The sequence below is a fragment of the Euleptes europaea genome, chromosome 9, assembly GCF_029931775.1.
Source record: "Euleptes europaea isolate rEulEur1 chromosome 9, rEulEur1.hap1, whole genome shotgun sequence".
Classification (NCBI taxonomy): domain Eukaryota; kingdom Metazoa; phylum Chordata; class Lepidosauria; order Squamata; family Sphaerodactylidae; genus Euleptes; species Euleptes europaea.
In genome coordinates this window covers 92,685,800-92,690,799 of record NC_079320.1, presented here as the reverse complement: position 1 = coordinate 92,690,799, position 5,000 = coordinate 92,685,800, and positions in this window count along the sequence as shown.

The window sequence follows — 5,000 nt, the reverse complement described above, 5'->3', positions numbered from 1 at the left end:
CGCGCCGCCCTCCGTGACGATGGCCCCGGCTGCCCTGAGATCATGGACAAGCCCCCCCCCCCCCGTGTAGTTTTGGGCTGCTTCATCACCGTTCTCACGATCGTGGCGACTCCACGAGATGAGATCTTTCTTGCAAGGAGCCCCCCCAGGCCGAGGGAGGCGGAGGGTTAGGCTCCGGCCGGTCGAAGGGGGATCGAGTGCTTCTTTCCCTCCCTGGACTGCACGTCAATCTCTGGCTTTTTTCTTTCTTTTTTTTCCTCTTCTTTATATCTTAAGGGGTACAGGAAAGGAAAAAGGGAAAGGGATAGCTGTTAACATTATAAAAACAAAGCAGTATTGTAAAATGATTTCTGAATAAAATAAAGTTACAAAATGACTTTAGTTTGAAGTTTTTGCTTCATAATATCTCTTGTATTTTAAAAATTCTTATTCTTGTTTAGCAATTATTTGGGGTAAAAAGTATACAGCAGAATCCTATAATATTTTAGCATATATTAGTCATGTTAGTTGCATTTCATATATGTATAAAAAGAAGCCCACTTTTCCTGAAATTGGTCGGTAGATTCACTGAGTTTGGGATTTAATTCATCAGTCATTTTAGCCATTGCTGCATATTCCAGGAGTTTTTCTTTCCAATCATCAATTTCAGGTATGTGGGTTTGTTTCCATGTTCTTGCTAGGATTATTCTGGCAGCTGTTGTAGCATACTTAAAAACGTCATGCAGTTTTTGAGGTAAATCTAACGGTACTATACTGAGTAGGTAAAATTTGGGGTCGAATATAAACTTCATATCTAACATCAATTGTAGTTCACGATGAACTTTTTTTCCAGTAGAGTTGTCGCTTTGGACACGTCCACCAAACATGAAAATAAGAACCGTCTGATTCTTGACATTTCCAACATGCGCCTTTTCCCCCTGGAGTTGTCATTTGAGAAGGCCTATTGGGAGTCAGGTACCATCTGTAGAAGGTCTTGTACCAATTTTCTTTAACTTCTTGGGAAACAGTATATTTCAATTCGGAGGAGCAAAGTTTTTCCCATGAGTGAGTCCATCTTGATCATTTCTCCAAGATTTTGCATCCACTTTATCATGTTTGTTTTCACTTGTTCTTCTTCTGTATCGTATTTCAGGAGAAGTTTATCTATTTTTCCTAATATGTGTGAATCATTTTTAGATATTAACTGCTCAAATTCAGTTAGTTCACGGAATGGTTGTGGATATGAGCAGTCTTTTTGCAGATTGGATCTCAATTGTCAAAAAGTTAACCAATTCAACTTTTGAAATTTTTCTTGAAGTTTGATCATATCCTTGATTTCACCCGTAGACTCTATCATGTCGTTGTAGGTGAAACGAACACCCGGTTTTAGTTTAACATTATCACGATAAGCTTCAGTTGGTGACATTACAGATGGTGGAGAAGGACTTATTCTCTTTTTATATCTTTTCCAAATTTTCAATAACACTGTTTTGACATCGCAATCTTCTTGTACTTTATCTTTTTGGCTTTTTGAATTGGGGTCCCACAATCTCTGGCTTTTGTCTTCTGGGTTTCTGGTTTTTTTCCTGTGGTTATTCTGTCTCTCACAGCGACGACGCACCCACCGTTAAAATTAAGGACGGGTCCTTTCTTCGTCAGAGGGCAAAGGGGCGAATTCAGCAGGGGATCAAATGCTTTCCCCCCTCACCGTACCTCGCTATCCATACCCGTGCGTCCGAAAGGATTGCCGGCGCGGACCCCGAGACACGAAAAGCCGCCGAGAGGGTGATTTCAAAACGTCGGCATAAATAGAAGTCTCGGATGGCTCAACCGTGGCGTTCGGCCCGTGGCCGCCTAGTCCTCGGGGCTCGCCGACCGAACCGGGCCACTTTGAGAGTTAGCTCCGTGTCCTTCTCTGCGAGCCTGTTAGAGAGACGGCTTGCTCTGGATCTCCCTGGTACGGCCCCAAGTGAATGGCCGGGAAGGGAGGGGAAAACCACTACAAGGGGGCTGAAAAAGGGCACCGAGTCCAGGAGCACCTTAAAGACTAACAAACGTATTTTCCGGTAGGGTATGAGCTTTCGTGAGCCACGGCTCACTTCTTCAGATACAGCTAGAATGTGAATCCATCGGTCTTTAAGTAGAGGACCAGTATGTCTATGTGAATAGCGGGCTTGATGGGATGAGGTGTGATATGCAGAAGAGTCTGTGACGTCCAGGGGAGAGATGGGTGTGGAGAAATCAGCATTGGTAATGGGCCATGAACGCAAGGTCTTTATTCAGCCCAGGTCAACGCGTTGCCTTTCGTTTGAAGATCCACAGTGATTCAGCAGTTTCTCTTTCCAATCTCCCCTTAAAATTCCTTTGTAAGAGAACCGCTGCTCTTAAATCTGCAACAGAATGTCCCGGAAGGTTGAAACGTTCACCCACTGGCTTTTGAATATCGTGGTTTCTGATGTCAGACTTATGTCCATTTAGTCTTTGTCTGAGAGACTGACCTGTTTTGTCCAAAGTAGATTGTGGAAGGGCGTTGCTGGCGTGTGATGGCATAAATCCCATTAGAAGATGAGCAGGAATATGAACCTGAGATAGTATGGCTGACATTGGCGGGTCCAGAGATGGTGTTCCTGGAATCTATATGAGGGCAAAGTGGGCACCTCGGTTTGTGGCAGGCCTTGGTGCCAGAGTCCATGTTCTTGTGAAGTAGTTCATCATCATGGGTGAGAAGTTGTTTTAGGTTAGCCGGCTGCCTGCAAGCAAGAAAGGGACACGCGCGCGCGCGCACCCCCCCCACCCCCCCCCCCACCCCAGTGCTTCAGCGAGGGAAGTGTCACAATCCAGCATGGGTTGCAGGTCCTTAATGATACGTTGGACTGGTTTTAGTTGGGAGCTATAAGTGACAACCAGAGGTGCCCCGTTGCCGTTCTCTCTGGGCTTAGCTTGTAGTAAGTTGTGCCTGGGCATCATTCTGGCCTTCTCGATCGTCTTTCGCACCATATCCGCCGGATATTGTAGTTGCGAAAATGTTTGCTGTAGGTCTCTCGAGCGTGTGTCTCTGTCTGAAGGATGGGAGCAGATGCGACTATAGCGTAGGGCTTGGCTATAGACAATGGAATGTCTGATAGGGTCGGGGTGGTGGCTGGACGCGTGTAGATACGTTTGCCGATCTGTCGGTTTCCGGTACAATGTGGTGCTTGTGTGCCCCCCGTGGATCCGTACCGTGGTGTCTAGGGAGTCGATTTCTCGTTCGGAATAATTCACAGTTCGATTGATGGTGGGGTGGAAGTCGCTGAAAGCCTGGTGAAATCTTTCAAGGGCTTCTTTGCCATGACAAAGAAAATGTCATCCATGAATCTCAAGTCAAGGAGAGGTGCCAGTGGGTATGAGTTCAGAAAAGGCCGTTCTAGACCTGCCATGAAAATGTTGGCCTATTGTGGAGCCGTGCGAGTGCCCATGGCAGTGGGTGAAGACAGGGATGCCCGTTAAGCCCGCTCCTTTATGTAATTTCTCTCGAGCCGCCGCTTCGACGAATTCAAGAAGATCAGGTCATCGAAGGGGTTCGGGTAGGAAATGACACCCTAAAAACCGTAGCCCACGCAGGTGACCCTTATGTAGCGGGTAGAGATCCTGAGGAGTCGAAGGAGGTCAAAGGTCATTTGAAGAGGCATGAAAGAAGAATTAATAGGGAGGAATTTGCAAGCGTTAACATGGAAAAGTCAAAGCCTATTGATGCAAGCGATGAGCACAAAGGAATCGATATTAGCGGTTCACAGGACGGGCTGGGAAGCACAAAGGAGGTTCGGGAGGGACATTTGAAAGGGACGGTCAAACGTTTGGGAATACGGTTTGGGCCAGGCAAGAACTAGCGGCGCCAAAACTGAGAGGCGTGGTTACGAAGAGAAAAAAGAACGTCGTGGGGAAATTTTCATCGGCGCTTGTTTCAGAGAGTGAAATGTGTCAATGCGTGCTTCGTGGCAGCTGGAAATTTTCCAGCTCAAGTTTATCCTCCTCCGGAAGGTCCGATGGCACAAGGGATGCGTGAACTCACACGGCTCACGGCAGGGACGAACAAGTCCCCTTTAACGGGAGCTGAGTTTTACCGGACGATAGAGGACGGAGGTTTCGGTTGACCGGAAATAGAGACCCTCTTTTTCAGCCGGTTCTTAAGATCTAATTTTGCAAATCGTCACATCGGAGAAATGAAATGGGTATTTTTTTTGTTCCTCCCCCCCCCCCACCCCCCCAAAAAGCATCTTGGGAGGAGGAGGCTTGGATGCGGAATCGGATGGGACAGTCACGTTTTGGAAAGAACGCCACAAAACGTCATGGGACTGTCAGATCACCGACGAGTTATTAATTAACCGTACGAGCAATTAAAAGATCAAGGAAACGGGCACGGGAAAAGGAGGGACCAAAGCTTGGTGCGAACAAGTAATCCGACAGAATCCTGGAGGACCGTATGAAGCAGCGCTCGCTAAAAAGGAGAGGGGGGGGGGTCGTCTAGATAGCCGGAGGCCAGGTCGACCCAAAGGAAGCCTGCCCCACCCAACAGCCGTCTCCTACGCTCTTGCTGTGCCTTGGCCTCGGCCAGACGAGTCCCATTGTGAGGCCATGTCAACCCACTGGCTTTCTTGGCGGTAGGCCTGGACTCCGAGGACGGGGGGGGGGGGAGAGAGAAAGTCCCCCTTCAGAGGCCAGGTGTAGCGGTTGGCCTCCGTAGCCTCCGGAGGCCAGGTCATCCGCCAAGAAAACCAATGGGTAGACCTGACCTCCCAATGGGACTCAGCCGGCGGGCAGGTCGACCGGTAGGCTTTTGTGGAGGTAGAGGAGGACTCCGGTGGATGAGGGGGAAATGGCAGGGACTTACCCTTTCATTTTTATCCATAAATAAGATCACTATTACGTACGATATCAAGTTTCATTCGGTGTACCTTTCGTTTTATTCAGTCAATAAACAGCGTACCTACCCTACCCATTGGTTTTCTTGGCGGATGACCTGGCCTCCGGAGGCTACGGAGGCC